Raw genomic sequence first — 18845 nt, forward strand, 5'->3', positions numbered from 1 at the left:
AATCTCTTGGCTGGATGCGGTGGCTTATGCCTGTAATCCCAGCAAGCACTTTGGGAGGCTGAGGTGGGCAGATCGCTTGAGCTCAGGAGTTCAAGACCAGCCTGGGCAACATGGTGAAACTACTAAAGATACAAAAATTAGCTGGGTGTGGTGGTGGGTGCCTGTAGCGACAGCTACTTAGGAGACTGAGGCAGGAGAATCACTTGAACCTGGGAGGCAAAGGTTGCAGCAAGCCGAGATCACACCTCTGCACTCCAGCCTGGGTGACAGAGTGAGACTCCATCTCAAAAACAAAAACAAAAACAAAAAAACAGTAGAGATGGGGTCTCACTGTGTTGCCCAGGCTGGTCTCAAATTCCTGGACTTAAGTGATCCTCCTGCCTTGGCCTCCCAAAGTGCTGGGATTACAGGTATGAACCGCCATGCCTGGCCAAATCTGTGTCCTTGACCACTGCTCCTTCAAACTCTCTGAAAGTTGGGGTGGGGTGGGGGAGACAGAAAGAGCAGAGACGGGGGTAGACAGAGCCAGACAGCGAGAGGGATGGCATTGAGGCCCTCAGAGGTGATGTCCTTGGGCTCTGCCCAGGAGGAGAAGCAGAACTGGCTGAGTTACCAGGGCCATCTGTCCTATCTCCCCCAGGCCATCAGACGAGGTGTCCAGGTGTGGAAGGGCAGTGCCCTGCCTTATCAAGCCTTCCAACGTCAAACAAAGAAGGGCTTTGCATGATCTGATCCCGATGGCCAGGGATGGAGCTGGGTTCCCCTGGCTCTTCTAAAGGGTGGGAGTTTGGGGCTGCGGAGGGCCAAGAGGTCAACCTTGGAGAACCCACCCACTGTGGCCCAGTCTCCTGGGGGAACAGCTGATCCTGAGGTGAGGGTGCTGCCTGGGATTCAAACCAGAGGGTCTGACTTCAAAGCCTGTGTACCTCCACACTTTTGTTTGTTTTGTTTTGAGATGGAGTTTCACTCTTGTTGCCCAGGCTAGAGTGAAGTGGTGCGATCTTGGCTCACTGCAACTTCCACCTCCCGGGTTCAAGCAATTCTTCTGCCTCAGCCTCCGGAGTAGCTGGGATTATCGGCACGCGCCACCATGCCTGGCTGATTTTTGTATTTTTAGTAGAGACGGGGTTTTACCATGTTGCTCAGGTTGGTCTCAAACTCTTGACCTCAGGTGATCTACCTGCCTCAGCCTCCCAAAGTGTTGGGATTACAGGCGTGAGCCACTGTGCCCGGCCCACGCCTTCTTTTTTTTTTTTTTTTTTCCTGAGACAGGGTCTTGCTCTGTTGCCCAGGCTGGAGTGCAGTGGTGTAGTCATAGCTCACTGCAGCCTCAAACTCCTAGGCTCAAGCGATTCTCCCACCTCAGCCTCCCGAGTAGCTGGGACTATAGGTGCACATCACCATGCCTGTCTAATTTTTAAATTTTTATAGAGATGGGGTCCTGCTATGTTGCCCAGGGCTAGTCTCAAACCCCTGGGCTCAAGTGATCCTCTCATCTCAGTCTCCTGAGTACCTGGGGCTAAAGGTATGTGCCACCACACCTGGCTAATTGTTTTTATGATCACCAGGGCTTCCAAGACTGGGGTTAGGGGTCTCCGCTGGTGTGTGTGAGGGGGCTTCCCTCTGTGTCTGTAGCTGTCTGACCTGCTAGCGGACCTACAGAGACAGAACGAGCAGAAAGCACCCTGGGGCCCTTGGCATCATCCTTGGACCACCCTAATGGACCTTCCCATCTCATCCCATCCGCAGGTATGCTCTAGCAACTTCTCTCATCACCCAGAGTCCCCAACCTTCTCTAGGAAGCATGAGAGGTGCTCTTCATGAGGCCCTTCCTTCGTGCCAGGCACACAGAGGGGACTTCTACATGATGTGATAACCCACATACTCCCCACAACACCCTTGGCTGGAAGGCCCCGGTGTCATCCCCATTTTACAGATGAGGAAACTGAGGCTCAGAGAGGCAAAGTCATGTATCTACATAGCTGAGAAGTGGCAGAGCTGGGACTCCAGTGCAGGTGACTTCATCACCTCAGGGCTGTGTTGAGGTTGGCAAAGGGACGTCCCATTAGAGGGGATGGGAAAGGCTGCCGGGAGGGGACTCCAGGAGGCATCGGAGTCTTTATCGAACATGGGGACAGGACCTCTGGTTTTGCTAACTATGCAGTGATCCTGTAGTTTCCATGGTGGAGCGGCCACACGGCTGCAGGTACATTTGGTGACAGGTGCCCTAGCCCATCCCAGCCATGTGTGTGCCAATCTCCCGAGCCTTTAGTTTAGCCAAGGTTGGCATTTCCCAAGGGGAACTTCAGCTGGGGACCAAGCAGAGCTGTCTGCCCTCCAATTCCATTGGTGTGTCTCTGTGGTGCTGCCCCACTGAGCCCCTAATTCACACTTCGACCAGGAGGGCTGAGAGGCAACCCCCCACATTCCCCAAACTCCAGGTGTGGGATCAGGCTTCCCAGAGCCTTGGCGTGATGTCCCTGTGCCTCAGCTGGGCTCAACCTGGCCTGTGGGGGCTGGCCCAGGGCCGAGGGCAGCGGAGGGGATCGGCAGTGCTGGGAGAACAATGGAGTGGAGGGAGCAGAAACTCTCTGGGTAGCAAGTGCAGGGAAGGAGGCCAGGCCAGCGGGGCTTTCCATACAGGCTGGGTCCTGGGGCCCCTGGGGCAGGGGGCAGAGGTGGGGAGAAAGGGGGCGCCCCGGCCATGCTTTCTGTGTGCTTTTGAGGTGCTCTGGCCTGGCCCTGCATGGGGAGACTGAGTCAGGAAGGACCAACATGGGCCCTGTCTTGAGGTCCTAGGGGCCTGGCTCTCCCTGGGGAGCTGTGGCCTGACGGGGCCAGTGGAGACGGTTTTTTTCTTTTTCTTTTTTCTCTTTTTTTTTTTTTGAGACAGAGTCTTGCTCTGTCACTCAGGCTGGAGTTCAGTGGCACGATCTTGGCTCACTGCAACCTACGCCTCCCAGGTTTAAGAGATTCTTGTGCCCCAGCTCTCCAGGTAGCTGGGATTACAGGCATGTACCACCACACTCAGCTAATTTTTGTATTTTTATTAGAGACGGGGTTTCACCATGTTGGCCAGGCTGGTCTCGAACTCCTGACCTCAGGTGATCTGCCTGCCTCGACCTCCCAAAGTGCTGGGATTACAGTCATGAGCCACCATGCCCGGCCTCTTTATTTTTCTTTTTTTCTTTTTGGAAACAGGGTCTTATTCTGTCACCCAGGCTGGAGTGCAGTGGTATGATCATAGTTCACTGCAGCTTCCAACTCCTGAGCTCAAGTGATCCTCTGGCCTCAGCCTCCTGAGTAGCTAGGACTACAGGTACATACCACCAGGCCCGGCTAATTTTTTTTTTTTTGTAGAGATGCAGTCTTGCTATATTGCCCAGACTGGTCTTGAACTCTTAGCCTCAAGTGATCCTCCCACTTTGGCCTCCCAAAGTGCTGTGATTCTGGGAAGTCTAAGATTAACTTGATTTTACACTGTTGAACTTGGCATGAGAAGGAAGCTGCTGGTTCAGCCGCTGGGCAGGGAGTTGGGGTGATGGGTTCAGTACCCCTGCCTGGTGCTGGACAGAAGGCTCTGGTTTTACCGCCAGCCAGTCTGGCTACCCCCACAGTCTCTCAGGGTGGCCCTTCCTGGTCCCTCGCCTGCCCTGAGGGCCTGAGTACAGATGAGCAACCCGGGTCAGTCTGAGTCATCTTTGATGTCCCTTGCTATGGTCCTAAGGCACATGTCTGGCAGTGTTTAAGGGCCACTTGCCCTGTTCCACCCCTGGTCCCCAGGAGTGTGTATCTCTGGGCCTCGGTGCTCTGGTTGGTCACCCCGGAGGATGTGTCCTGCCTGAGTCCTGTGAGATGGGAGACTAGTTCTCAAAGCGGCCTTGAACACCTGTATCCCTGCAGCCGCGCTCACTTGGGGATTGTCACACATGATACCAACGGACAAGATGGAAAGACTCAGCCTTGTTCTGGGTACCCAGGATGGGTCAAGTTTCTGGATGTGACTTTTTTTCTTCTTCTTTTTTTTTTTTTTTTTAAGTCGGAGTCTCGCTCTTGTTGCCCAGGCTGGCGTGCAATGGTGTGATCTTGGTTCACGGCAACCTCTGCCTCCCTGATTCAAGCCATTCTCCTGCCTCAGCCTCCAGAGTAGCCGGGATTGCAGGTGCCCGCCACCATGCCTTGCTAATTTTTCCTATTTTTAGTAGAGACGGGATTTCACCATGTTGGCCAGGCTGGTCTCGAACTCCTGGCCTCAGATGATCTGCCCACTTCTGCCTCCCAAAGTGCTGGGATTACAGGTGTGAGCCACCGTGCCCGGCCTGGATGTGACTTTTGACTATCAAATCAGTAGCCCTGTTACCCTAGGCTCGCTCCCCATCCCAGCAGCCCCTGGCCTCACAGCGGGTGCTTCTCTTTCCCTCTGGGAGCTGCCGCTCTGTGGGTCCTGCTGCCACCAGCCTGCAAGGGCACGGTTCCTCCCCTCATCCCAACCCGGCGAGGTGGCTTCAGGAGTGGCTACCACCATTCACATCTGGGGAAGGAGGGAAGGAGATGATGGGAGGTGGGGCTCAGGGAGGTGGGGCCTGTCCACCTTCTGGTGTGCCCTGGGGTGGGGGTTTCAGGGAACCCTGCCTTCCTTTCCTTCCTGGGCTCGGCTGAGAGGGATGGGTGCAAAGGGCTTTTGTCATTTTCTCAACCCACAAACACTTCCGGATGCCTCCTCTGTGCTGTTCACAGATTCCAGTGCCTGGGATCACTCATACCCTGCCTCTGCCTCAGTTTCCCCCTCTGAAGGGTGGAGCTGGCTTTGAGAGGGTGATAGACCTTTCAGCTCTTGCTTGAGTGAAGCCCACCTCTTGCCCCATCACACATGACCCACCCACATCCCCAAAGTTGCAGGGCTCCCTGAGCTGGTCTTGGTCCCAAGCCGTGACTATGTCACTCTTTCCCCGCCTGGGACCAGCAAGCCCAGCTCTGGCCCCTCCCCGACACCCCAAGGGGACTTGTTACAAACAGTAAGAGAGGGTCTCGTGGCATCACCCTCTCTTCCAGAGGGAGCAAATTCTCCCAGACAAACCCAGCCCATCAACAAACCGGCAACCAAAACAACGAGGCAGATTACGAAACCCAGATCGAGGGAAAGAGGCCACTCCGAGCCTTTCTCCAGGACAGGGGGTGGCGAAATTGGGCCAGGCCTGTGGGTCACAGCCTGCCTGGCCTGGACTATTTTTGTACCGTCTGGGGGGTGGGGGCTGATGAAATCCCAGCTGCATTTCACCAAAACACTTTCCCCTTAAGCCCGGGCTCCATGTGGTTCAAATTCATTGTCACTTAACTCATCACTCAAAGCTCTGAGCCGCAGCCCTCCCCCTCCAAGAAAAAGATGAAAACACACAGTCGCTGGCATGCGGGCAAGGTGGGCGTGAGGGGCCGTGACAAACAGACTGACTGTCTTGACCTTAGCCGCCCCTGGCCTCCTGCTCTCCATCTTCCTGGCCCCTTCCACCTCATGTTTGATGTCCCCAAAGGTTAAGACGGTCCGAGCTCCACTAGGATTGAGTTGGAAGCCTGGGTGGGGTGGGCAGTCATTGTTTGACTGTTTCACTGGTTCTCCCTCCCCTCCACACCCCGCTGCTGGAAACGGGAAGTTGACATGTCCCAAAGGTCAATGCACACGATTGCCCGGAGGTCATCCTCTAGGAGTGTCCACGTATTTGTGTTTGTGCCCATGAGCCAGGAGAAGCCGATCTTCTCTTACCCCGTGTTGCTTTTCTCAATGGTCTGTTGGCTCACAGCTGATGTTCATCACCTCAGGGCTGTGTTGAGGTTGGCAAAGGGACTTCCCGTCGGAGAGGAAGGGAAGGGCTGCCGGGAGGGGACCCTGGAGGGCATTGGAGTCTTTATCGAATACGGGGACAGGACCTCCGGTTTTGCAAACTATGCACTGATCCTATAGTTTCCATGGTAGGGCGGCCACACGGCTGCAGGTGCATTTGGTGACAGGCCCCCTAACCTGTCTCAGCCATGTGTGTGCCAATCTCCCGAGCCTTTAGTTTAGCCAAGGTTGGCATTTCCCAGGGGGAACTTCAGCTGGGGACCAAGCAGAGCCCCCTGCCCTCCGATTCCATTGGTGTGTCTCTTTCCTCCATTAGACCGTGGGTCTCTCCAGGGCAGCGTTTAGCTGACCCACACTGGATCTCCAGTGCCCAATGCTAGGCTTGGCACAGAACCCAAGAGCAGCAAATGCTTGTGGAATGAATTAATACATTTTTCAAATCAAGTCAAAGTGCTATTTTCATTATCTTTAGGCCAGATTAAATTCAGAGCCACAGCTCTCCAGAAAAATACTGGCAATGTTGCTTTTGCATATTTCATGGTCAAGGAGAGAACTCCTTTTCTGAATTAGCCAGGAAGGCAAGCCCGGGTCCCTAGAGAAAGGCAACCCCTGAGCTTTTCTCCTCTTGCCCACCTTGGGACGCCTGTGACCCCTTTGGCTCTGATAACCCCTTGCTGGGCTGCCCCTCCGGCCTTGATCCCTGGTTTGCAGACCGAGGGAGCAGAAGGGTGGAGTCCTAGGAGTTTGCTTTCCTGGGCAGGGTCAAGCAGTTCCTGATGCGGCAAAGTTGTTTGGGTGCAAACATTTCCCTGTATTGTCTAGCTTCAGAAGGCAGCCAAGAGTCTAAGCAGGCGGGAGGGAGCTGAGGCAAGAGTTTTTTTCCTCCCCTCCACTCCAAAGAGGACAGGAGCCTCCAAGCCCCCAGGTGGGGGGTTAAGGGGTCATCTCACACCCTAGGCAGATGCAGAAGAGCAAGGAGAGGACAGAATCAGGGTAGGGGGGGTGGACAGATGTCGAATGTCCTGCGGTGCAGAGCTGGGGAGTCAGGTGTAGACAGAGGAGCTGGTCTGAAAATTCAAGTCCAACCAGAGGACCAGGCTGTACCTTCCCCTGGGCATGCTGGGAGATGCCCGTCATTCCCTTGCTGGCTGGGTGCACCAGCCTACCCGAGGCTGTCTCTTAGACAGCTAAGGAATCTTGCCCCTTCTCTGAGGTTTCTGCTCAATGACACCTTTTCTGGGGACAGTGGCTCTGAAGATGGGGGCTTCCGGAGGTTGAGAGAGGCTGAGCCTTCATGGATCTCCAGTATCTCCTGCCTTCTATGCCTCTTTAGCAAGATGCTTCTCCAACTCCTGTTTTTCCTCCTCGGAACTCTGGAAGGATGCCCTCTGCATTTTGGATGTGCTTCCCAAGTGATGCTCCATCGACTATTACTTTGGGAGGGGGAAAAGCTTCTGGGTCCAAGAAGCCTAGGAAACACAAAGTCAGACAGGCTATGATCTTGCGGGACTTATCAGTGCCTTGAATTATTTTTTATTTTTTTATTTTTATTTATTTTTTTAGAGACAGGGTCTTGCTCTATCACCCAGGCTGGAATGAAGTGGTGGGATTATAGCAAACTGCAGCCTGGAATTCCTGGGCTCAAGCGATCCTCCTGCCTCAGCCTTCAGAGTAGCTGGGACTACAGGTGCATGCCGCCATGCCTGGCTATCTTGAATTATTAATAGCAGCTTTGAAATACAAAAATTAGCTGGGCGTGGTGGTGGGTGCCTGTTATCCCAGCTACCCGGGAGGTTAAGGGAAAATTACTTGAACCCGGGAGGTGGAGGTTGCAGTGAGCTGAGATCGTACCACTACACTCCAGCCTGGGTGACTCTGTCTTTAAATACATACATACATACATACATAAAATAGAAGGGACCCTGGTGCACAGTGTTTGCTGGACCTATGTGACACCAAAGTCATTTTTCCCCATGGGCTCTGTTTCAGGACATCTTCTGGGCCACACAGGTCGAGAGGATACCTCGGGAACTACTGGACCTGAAATGTCAAATCACCCTGCAGAGGTGTCAACTGTAAGTGAAGATGCTTCTTTTTTATGTTGAGTGAAACCCCTTTCAGTACCGGGTGGAGCTGGCCACATGAGGTTTCCTGGTGTCGTGCAAGCATGGAGATCCGGCCACACTGTTTGTCTTCTCTTCCTTGGCCCAGAAGGGAGATGAGCCGGCAGGTGGATGAAACAAGGAGGTTGAGGGTGGACGCGGTGGCTCATGCCTGTAATCCCAGCACTTTGGGAGGGCAAGGTGGGCGGATCACTTGAGGTCAAGAGTTCGAGACTAGCCTGGCCAACATGGTGAAACCCCCATCTCTACTAAAAATACAAAAATTAGCCAGGTGGTTGGGTGCCTGTAATTCCAGCTACTGGGGAGGCTGAGGCAGAAGACTTGCTTGAACCTGGGAGGTGGAGGTTGCAGTGAGCCAAGATTGCACCACTGCACTCCAGCCTGGGCGACAGAGCGAGACTCCGTCTCAAAGAAAAAGAAAAACAGAATGAAGCAAAAGGAGGTTAAGACAGACCTTGTCCATCTCTCTAATTTATTCTGGAGACAGGAGCCACAGTTAAGTCACAGGAGGCCAAGACTGGGTAAGACCCAGGCAGCTGGGAAAGCCAAGAGGACTGTAGGCATCACGTTGCTCTGAAGTTCTGGAAAGGGCAATGCCAGTTTCAGGAGAGACCTGACTCAAAGGTCAGATTCAGGCAGGTGCCGTGGCTCACGCTTGTAAACCCAGCACTTTGGGAGGTCGAAGCTGGTGGATCATGATGTCAAGAGATCGAGACCATCCTGGCCAACATGGTGAAACCCTGTCTCTACTAAAAATACAAAAATTAGCCGAGCATGGTGGAGTGTGCCTGTAGTCTCAGTTATTCAGGAGGCTGAGGCAGGAGAATCGCTTGAACCCAGGAGGTAGAGGTTGCAGTGAGCCGAGATCACGCCAGTGCACTCTAGCCTGGCAACAGAGTGAGACTCCGTCTCAAAAAAAAAAAAAAAAAAAAAAAGGCCAGATTCAGGGATGAGTTCACAAGATTCAGACCATGCTGGGTTCTCACCCTGCAGCTTCTGGTCCCCTCCCTGCAGAAGAAGTCCCCGGACCCCACTGCTGGGCTCAGCTCTGTCCTAGCCCCTGAGGTTCAGCCTGATCTTAGGAGATTTCTGAAGGAGCCAAGTTCAACGTTCAGGGGCCTGGCAACCAGAGCTTGGGTCCTTTTTTTTTTTTTTTTTTTTTTTTTAAGATGGAGCCTCGCTCTGTTGCCCAGGCTGGAGTGCAGTGGCGCAGTCTTGGCTCACTGCAAGCTCCGCCTCCCAGGTTCACGCCATTCTCCTGCCTCAGCCTCCCAAGTAGCTGGGACTACAGGTGCGCCACCATGCCCGGCTAATTGTTTTGTATTTTTAGTAGAGACAGGGTTTCACCGTGTTAGCCAGGATGGTCTCGATCTCCTGATCTCATGAACCGCCCACCTTGGCCTTCCAAAGTGATGGGATTACAGGTGTGAGCCACCGCGCCCAGCCTGTTCGTTTTTGAGATGGAGTCTCGCTCTGTTGCCCAGGTTGAGAGTGCAGTGGTGCAATCTGGGCTCACTGTAATCTCTACCTCCTGGGTTCAAATAATTCTTTTGCCTCAGCCTCCTGAGTAACTGGGGTTACAGGCATGTGCCACCACGCCCAGCTAATTTTTGTGTTTTTAGTAGAGATGGGGTGTCACCATGTTGGCAGGTTGGTTTCAAACTCCTGGGCTCACCTCAGCCTCCCAAAGTGCTGGGATTACAGGATTACAGGCATGAGCCCCCAGTCCCAGACTGTTGTCACTACCTCCTATTGGCTTGGTAGACCACCTCCTCCCATCAACTTTCACTGGGCCTCTTTGAGTCTGGCTCAGGCCCCACCTGCTGAGTGGGCTCTTGGCAGGTGAAGTTGCTGAGACCTGCTCTGTCTCTGAGGGAGTCAGCTGTCAGTCTTTCTCTGTTCCAGTCTGTAGCTCTCAACTATCCACAGGGCTTGGACACCAGATGGACAAGAAGAAACCATTCTACTCAAGTCTGGGGATAAGACTGGGCTTTCTTAAAACCCATTCACTCACTTATTCGTTCATTCAACTCTTTCTTTCTTTCTTTCTTTCTTTTTCTTTCTTTCTTTCTTTTCTTTCTTTCTTTCATCTGTCTTTCTTTCTTCTTTTTCTTTCTCTCTCCTTCCTTCCTTCCTCTCTCTCCTTCTTTCCTCTTTCTTTCCTTTTTCTTTCTTTCTTTCTCTTTCTTTCTCTCTCCTTCCTTCCTTTCTCTCCTTCTTTCCTCTTTTCTTTCCTTTCTCTCTTTCCTTCTTTCCTTCCTTCTTTCTTTTTTCTTCCTTCCTCTCCTTCTTTCCTCTTTCTTTCTCTGTCTCTCTTTCTTTCTCTCCTTCCTTCCTTCCTTCTTCTCCTTCTTTCCTCCCTTTCCTCTTTCTTTCCTCCCTTTCCTCTTTCTTTCTCTCTCTCTTTCTTCTTTTTCTTTCTCTCCTTCTTTCCTTCCTTCCTTCCTCTCCTTCTTTCCTTCCTCTCTTCCTCTCCTTCTTTCCTCTTTCTTTCTCTCTCTTTCTTTCTTCTTCTTTCTCTCCTTCCTTCTTCCTTCCTTCCTCTCTCTCCTTCTTCCCTCTTTCTTTCCTTTCTTTCCTTCCTTCCTTCCTTCCTTCCTTCCTTCCTTCCTTCCTTCCTTCCTTCCTTCCTTCCTTCCTTCCTTTCTTCTCAGTCTCACTCTGTCACCTAGGCTGGAGTGCAGTGGCTTAATCTCAGCTCATTGCCCACTCCGCCTCCTGAGCTCAAAAGATTCTCCTGCTTCAGCCTTCTGAGTAGCTGGGACTACAGGCATGTGCCACCATGCCTGGCTAATTTTTGTATTTTTAGTAGAGATGGATTTTCTCCATGTTGCCCAGGCCAGTCTTGAACTCTTGGCCAAGGCTTCAAGTGATCCACCTGCATCAGCCTCCCAAAGTGCTGGAATTATAGGCACTAGCCACCATGCCTGGCCTCTTTTTTATTTTTTCTTTTCTTTTCTTTTTTTTTTTTTTTTGAGACGGAGTCTCCCTCTGTCGCCCAGGCTGGATGGAGTGCAGTGGCCGGATCTCAGCTCACTGCAAGCTCCGCCTCCCGGGTTTACGCCATTCTCCTGCCTCAGCCTCCCGAGTAGCTGGGACTACAGGCGCCCACCACCTCGCCCGGCTAGTTTTTTGTATTTTTTAGTACAGACGGGGTTTCACTGTGTTAGCCAGGATGGTCTCGATCTCCTGACCTCGTGATCCGCCCGTCTCGGCCTCCCAAAGTGCTGGGATTACAGACTTGAGCCACCGCGCCCGGCCTTTTTTTTTTTTTTTTTTGAGACAGGGTCTCGCTCTGTCACCCAGGCTGGAGTGCAGTGGCCGGATCTCAGCTCGCTGCAAGCTCCGCCTCCCGGGTTCACGCCATTCTCCTGCCTCAGCCTCCCGAGTAGCTGGGACTACAGGCGCCCGCCACCTCGCCCGGCTAGTTTTTTTGTATTTTTTTAGTAGAGACGGGGTTTCACCGGGTTCGCCAGGGTGGTCTCGATCTCCTGACCTTGTGATCCGCCCGTCTCGGCCTCCCAAAGTGCTGGGATTACAGGCTTGAGCCACCGCGCCCGGCCTATTTTTTCTTTTCTTTCTTTTTTTTTTTTTTAAATAGAGACAGGGTCTCACTCAGTCACCCAGGCTGGAGTGCAGTGGTGCAATGATAGCTCACTGCAATCTCCACCTTCCAGGCTCAAGTAATCCTCCCGCCACAACTTCCTAAGTAGCTGAGAGAACAGGTATGCGCCACCAGGCCTGGCTAATTTTTAAAATTTTTTGTAGAGATGGGGGTCTCACTATGTTGCCCAGGCTGGTCTCAAACTCCCAGCTTCAGGTGATCCTCTGGCCTCAGCCTCCTGATGTGTTAGGATTACAGGTGTGAACCACCATGCCTGGCCTGTTATTATTTCTAGGGACATATGTTGAGTTCTAAGTCAGTAGTTCTCAAACCTGAATGTGCGTGATAATCTCCTAGAAGGCTTGTTAAAACAGACCACTGAGGCTAGGAATGGCGGCTCAATCCCAGCACTTTGGGAGGCTGAGGTGGGAGGATGGCTTGAGGCCAGGAGTTTGAGGCCAGTCTGGGCAACATAGAGAGACCCTGTCTCCACAAGCTATTAAAAAAATTAGCCAAGTATGGTGCATGCCTGTAGCCCCAGCTGCTCGGGAGGCTGAGGCAGGAGGACTGCTTGAGTCCAGGAGTTTGAGGCTGCAGTGAGCTATGATTGCACCACTGCACTCCAGCCTGGAAGACAGAGCAAGACCCTGTCTCCAAAACAAAAGCTACAAAAACATAAAACAGACCACCGGGTGTCATTTCCAGAGTTTCTGATCCAGTAGGTCTGGGCTGGGACTGATAATTTGCCTTTCTAACAAGTTTCCAGGTGATATGGAGCTACTGGTCTGGGGCCACACTTGAGAACTGATCTCAGTCATTATCAGCTATTAACACCCGTGTGTGGATTAGCTTATCAGACCATGGAAACCAAAGACTTCCTCCCACAAGGGAGGTCTGGACAGAGTAAGGCTTGTGGAAGGACCAGGGCCTTGGGGGTGAGAGAGGAAACATTGCCAAGAAGCAGACAGAGGCCCAGAGGGCTGTCTAGGGGCACAGAGGACAGGCTTTGTCTTTTTCCTAGGCTGGGCAGGACCCCAGAGGTTAGGCTCTGGGACAGGAGGGAGGCGGGCAGGCCTGGGGAAGTCTGGGCAGCTTGTGCTGAGCAGAGGCTGGATCGGGCCGCTGGCCCGGTGCACCTGACCCGCGGGGCTGGAAACAATGGCTGGGCCGGCGCGGCCTGGCTTGCTGCCCCCGTTCATCTCAGTTTTCCTTCCCAGCTCGGATCTTCCCCGGCTCTCCTCATTCGCTCCCTCTCCGGCGGCCCATCCTGTCCGCTGGCCCCCAGACAGCACATTCCTTCATGCTGATCTCTTCCCGGCGCTGCGAGTGCACGTTCTCACAGCGAGGCGGGGACTGGGGCCAGGGACTGGGGCCATGAGGAAGGGGGGCTCAGGTGGCCTTCCTGGGGGCCCTGGCCCCGTGTCTGGAGACCAGAGGGTACCTGGATGGGAAGGAGGAGTAGCCCCTCAGGCTCAGAGTCCCCCAGGACCCAGCTAGCCCTGAGAATTTGGACCATTTTCCCTCCAGTCCTTCATCTCCTGATATTAGGAGGTCGGGGGTCCTGCACTACTAAGCCTCCTAGCCCTGTGCCCTGGTGTGGTGGCTGCATTGGCTGTATCCTCTGCAGACCATGGTCCCTGTCCAGTAGGCTCAGGACATGTTCTGCTTCTCTTGGGGTCAGTGGCCCAATGCCAGGCTTTCCTTGGTCCCATCTGGGCCAGGACCTTCCCCTGGGTCCGTCTCTCTTCCTTGCAAGACCCGTCTGCAGCAGCGTGGAAGGATCCAGGCCCCCTCTGCTAGCCTTTCGTTCATCCACACAGAGGCAGGCAGGCTGTGCAGCCCCCACCCCACAATTTGATAAGCCTGAGCCCAGGGGGCGGGGCTGGCCAGGGTGACAGCACATGAGTGGCCTGTATCCTCTCTTCGTCTCCGGTAGCTGGTGGCCCCAGTCCTGCTGGCAGCAGAGGGGATGGGCTCGTGTCTGCTGTCCTCAGAGCCTTTCCTGGGCTGTCTGTGCTAGGTCAGGGCTCTGCCTTGGGGTCAGGTTTAGTTTGAGGTCACGGTGAGGATCAGGGCTTGGCACTGGAGTCAGAGCTCAGCCCATTGCGGGCTCAGGAACCAGACTATTTCCAGGTTGGAGCTCAGTCTGAGTGGAGAGTTGGGGTTTGGTTTGGTGTGGAGCTCAGGGCTCTGTCCGGGGCAGGGACTGGGTTCGGTCGAGGGTTGGGGCCAAGGTTAGTTTAGAGCCAGAGTCAGGGCTCAGTCTGGGGCAGGGGTCAGGACTTGATCTAAGACTGGGGTCGGGTCGGGGCTCAGCCTGGAGCCATGGCTGGACTGCAGTGTGGGACAGGTGATGGGTTCCGAGAGGAGCTGGAGTCGGGATTCAGTCCAGGGTAGAGGTTAGCCTTGAGCCTGGGGTCAGGGTCAGGTTTAGTCTGGGGTCGCAGGGGCCATGGCTGGTGCTCTGTCTGGGGTTGTAGTTGAGCTTAGCTGGCTTGGATGTTGGAATCGCTCTGGGTTTGGGTTCAAGGCTCAGATGGTGTCAGACTAGGACATCAGTGTGTGTTGGGACAGGCTGCTTGTGTGGAATTGACGGGGGCAAGTGTGTGTTGAAGGTGATCTTTGTCCCTCCTGTATTTGCACCCCCAGCCCCCAGCCCCTAGCCCCTACAACCGGCTGGGACTGGGCGTGGTGGATGGAGAGATGGCTTCAGTCCCTTTCTCTCTCCAACAAAATGTGCCTTGATGCCTGTGCAGGGCCTGAGGACACAGGGTGTGCCAGAGAGCACCTGGGCCCTCTTTGGGCCTCAGTTTCCCTATCTGAGAAGCTCAGTGCCTGGGAGCTGGGCTGAACTCCTGAAACCTGGACTGACAGCCGTGTCAAGAGGATTGGAATGTGAAGGGCTGCCAGGGGGCCACTGCAGGAGCTCTGGCCTGGAGCTAGGTGGCTGGACTGGGCAGGGGGAGGGAGGGGCAGGCAGGTGGACAGGTCTTGGGAACCCTGAGATGAAGGTCTTCGCCAAAGAGGCATCTACTGTCCCTTAGTGGCAGATAGTGCCACCTCTACCTCAAAATGAGGTAGGAGGTGGGACTTGGTTCCAGAGGCGGGGCTTAGACACCAGACCAAACTGAGAACTAGCCAAAGCATGTCGGAGGCAGAACCTCCCCTAAGACACGCCCACCCGTGTGCCATGTCAGTTCGCCACTGCCATGGCAACACCTGAAAGTTCCCGCCCCTTTCCATGGCAATGACCCAGCAACCTGGAAGTTACCACCCTCATCCTAGAAATATCTGCGTGGGGCCAGGCGCGGTGGCTCAAGCCTGTAATCTCAGCACTTTGGGAGGCCGAGACGGGTGGATCGCGAGGTCAGAGATTGAGACCATCCTGGCTAAGACGGTGAAACCCCGTCTTTACTAAAAAATACAAAAAACTAGCCGGGTGAGGTGGCGGGCGCCTATAGTCCCAGCTACTCGGGAGGCTGAGGCAGGAGAATGGCGTAAACCCGGGAGGCGGAGCTTGCAGTGAGCTGAGATCCGGCCACTGCACTCCAGCCTGGGCAACAGAGTGAGACTCCGTCTCAAAAAAAAAAAAAAAAAAAAAGAAATATCTGCGTGAACCACCCCTTAATTTGCATATAATTGAAAGTGGGCATAAATAGAGTGCAGGCCTGCCTCTGGACACACCGCTTATAGGATAACCCTGCTCTGCAAGGAGCAGCAGCCCTGCTGTCGCTGTACGCTGCTGCTTCAATAAAAGGTGCTGTTTAACACCACCAGCTCCACCCCTGAATTCCTTTTTTTTTTTTTTTTTTTAATTAAGACGGAGTCTTACTCTGTTGCTCAGGCTGAAGTACAGTGGTGTGATCTCAGCTCACTGCAACTTCCGCTTCCTAGGTTCAAGCGATTCTCCTGTCTCAGCCTCCCGAGTAGCTGGGATTATAGGCATGCACCACCATGCTCAGCTAATTTTTATATTTTTAGTAGAGACGGGGTTTCACCATGTTGGCCAGGCTGGTCTCAAACTCCTGACCTCAAGTAATCCACCTGCCTCGGCCTCCCAAAGTTCTGGGATTACAGGTGTAAGCCACCACGTCCAGCCTTTTTTTTTTTTTTCAAGGTAGAGTCTTGCTCTGTCACCCAGTCTGGAGTACAGTGGTGCCATCTCAGCTCACTGCAACCTCCACCTCCTGGTTTCAAGAAATTCTCCTGCCTCAGCCTCCCGAGTAGCTGGGATTACAGGCCGTCCATCACCACACCTGGCTGATTTTTGCATTTTTAGTAGAGATGGGGCTTTACCATGTTGGCCAGGCTGGTCTCAAACTCCTGACCTCAAGTGATCTGCCTGCCTCAGCCTCCCAAAGTGCTGGGATTACAGGTGTGAGCCAGCGCACCCGGCCCACCCTTGAATTCTTTCCTGGGTAAAGCCAAGAGCGCTCCCGGGCTAAGCCCCAATTCTGGGGCTCACTTGCCCTGCATCAAAATGGCTTCCTTGGCACAGAGCCTCCCAGAATACAAGGGATGTGGCTTTCATGTTAGGGCGCAGAGGTCACCATGGTGTTCAGGATTCTAGATGCCCCCAGCTCCTGTCCTGTAACTGACACCTGCCTTACTGATGAGCAGGGTCCCCGAACCACCCTGACAAGGGCTCCATCCATGGGCAGGAAGGTTGGAAGAATGGGAGCGGCGCTTGGCCTTGGGTCCTCTTCTCCTTCTCTTAGCTCAGCCCCCTAAACTGGCCTCCTCCTGTCAAAGCCGCAGACACACAAGAGAAACCCCGATTGACGTCACGGGAAGCGCCCACAGGGACTCTGTCTCTCCCAGAAATTTGGCTCCAGCGCCTGGCTTCGAATGGCTGTGGTTTTTAAAAGGTGAAAATGGCCCATGGCCCTGCTTCTGTGTCTCCACCAAAACCTGGCTTGGAGGAAGGCAGGCTGGGGTCCTTGATCCTGGAGTTGGATGGGGGAGTCCCCTCCCTTCTCCCCTTCTCCCAATCCCTTGCAGACCCCCTCCTCCAGTGCCCTCCCTGCTGTCTTGACCCCCTGGCACGCCCGACCTCCTCCTTCCTCCCATCTCCTCTCCACTGACAAAGGCCAAGATCTTCCGGGTCTTTCCCGGTCCTCGCGCTCACTGCCTGGTGTCCTTGGGTTTGCAGGGCGTACGGATCTCTGGGCACTCTCCCCTCCCTGAACTCTCAGGCCCTGTCTTTCTCCTCTTTGTGGCCCCCACACTTAGCCCGGAGCCTGACACATAGTAAATGTTCAGTGAGCCTTTACTGGGCCCAGATGGAGGAATTCCTTCTTGAATTTGTCTTTGCACATGGTCTGCTCTACTTCAACGTAGACGTTTGATCCATTTATTTATTTATTTATTTTTGAGATGGAGTCTTGCTCTGTTGCCCAGGTTGGGGTGCAGTGACACGATCTTGGCTTGTTGCAACCTCCACCCCTGAAGTTCAAGTGATTCTCCTGCCTCAGCCTCCCTAGTAGCTGGGATGATAGGCGTGCACCACCACGCCTGGCTAATTTTTCTATTTTTTTCTTTTTGTATTTTTAATAGAGATGGGACTTCACCATGTTGGCCAGGCTGGTCTTGAACTCCTGACATCAGGTCTGCCTCGGCCTCCCAAAGTGCTGGCATTACAAGCATGAGCCACCACGCCCGGCCAGAACCGTTGTTTTCTGGAAATCATTCTGTGCCACAAGCCTTGGCCACTGGGAGGAACCAGGAGAGTCAGACAACGTAGCTCCTTGGAAGAGGCTGCCTATCAGTCATGCCTTTGGTCAGCCTGACCTGGTCCAGCCAGAGGATGGACTCTTCGTTCTGAGGGCTGGACTGGCCAGGCACGCGTGGGAGTCAGCACACAGTCACTGGGCTCATCCTGCCTCCAGATGCCTAACCTGGGGACCAGAGCCTCTCTTTTGCCCCCCAGGGGGCCCCCAGTCTGGGATGGACGGGAGAGAAGGACTCCACTTCTGCCTCCTGCCAGGAGCATTCTCAGCTTCTGCTGAAACCTCCTGACTGCTGGTGTCGGATTCCACCATCATCTCCCTGGACTGCATGGATGACGCCTTTCCCAGGTCATTCTGACCACGACCTTGTCCCACTTAACCCCCTCAGTTTCCTATCATTTACAGAATATAATCCTTTTGCTGCTTACCCTGGGCTTCCACGCCTATACCTCCTTTCCTGTGTCCACTAGCTGTTCCTCCAGCCCCTCCTGCAGCACTGACCCTATCTCTGGCCTTCACTCGGCTCCTCCTCAGACCTCACATCCCAGCTCAGCGAGCAGTAGCCTGCCTGCCTCTTTCCTCCCCAGGCACCTCACTTGGACTTGGGGGCTCCTAAGCCATGGCCAGTATCTGGGCAGCCCTGAGCCAGTCCTCAGAGCCCTGCTGCAGGAGTGGCTGAACTGGCAAGAGTCATTGTGTGATCTGACCACAGCCAACATCCTGTGTCCCTATTGTATTGATGAGGCCACTGAGGCCTGGGGAGGGGAAGGGACAGTTTTGAGGTTACACAGGCAGTTACAGCTCACCCCCATAGCCTCTCATTCTTCTTTGCAATTTTCCCTTTAAAAAAAAAATAGATATGGGGTCTCACTTTCTGGCTCAGGTTGGAGTGCAGTGGTGTGATCATAGCTCCCTGCAGCCTCAAACTCCTGGGTTCAAATGATCCTGCCACCTCAGTCTCCTGAGTAGCTGGGACTATAGGGTTGTGCCACTGCGCCGGCTTTCTTTCTTTCTTTTCTTCTTTCCTTTCTTTTCTCTCTTTCTTTCTCTCTCTTTCTCTCTTTCTTCTTTCTTTCTCTCTCTCTTTCCTTTCTTTTCTCTCTTTCTCTTTCTCTCTTTCTCTTTCTCTCTCTCTCTCTCTCTTTCTTTCTTTCTTTCTTTCTTTCTTTCTTTCTTTCTTTCTTTCTTTCTTTCTTTCTTTCTTTCTTTCTTTCTTTCTTCTTTCTCTCTCTCTCTTTATTTCTTCTTTTTTTCTTTTTTAAGAGATGAGATCTTGCTATGTTGCCCAGGCTGGTCTCAAACTCCAGGTCTCAAGTGATCCTCCTACCTCAGCCTCCCAAAGTGCTGGGATTACAGGTATGAGCCTAGCCTGCAATTTTCCTTCTGTTGATCTATGACTGTCTCTACCTAGGGTCACTTGAGTGGGCTTCACAGAGGCCTTGCTTGTGGGGGAGAACACCTCTTCCAGGAAGCCACCATGATTTCTCTCCACTCCCCGGCTCTCTGAGTCATGCACACTGGCTGCCTTCCAGTTGTCCTGGAATCATGCCTGG

At 53.6% G+C, this 18845-nt stretch overlaps 1 long non-coding RNA gene across 1 annotated transcript; it reads left to right on the forward strand.

Annotated features, from left to right (window-relative positions):
* The first annotated feature begins 6662 nt into the window (after positions 1-6662).
* Positions 6663-18148, forward strand: LOC123572465 (uncharacterized). Its single transcript, XR_006697062.3, has 3 exons — positions 6663-6761; positions 7826-7911; positions 17120-18148. It is a non-coding gene; the product is annotated as an uncharacterized lncRNA (long non-coding RNA).
* Positions 18149-18845: the final 697 nt, after the last annotated feature.

The sequence above is a fragment of the Macaca fascicularis genome, chromosome 3 (assembly GCF_037993035.2).
Source record: "Macaca fascicularis isolate 582-1 chromosome 3, T2T-MFA8v1.1".
In the NCBI taxonomy this organism is placed as follows: Eukaryota; Metazoa; Chordata; class Mammalia; order Primates; family Cercopithecidae; genus Macaca; species Macaca fascicularis.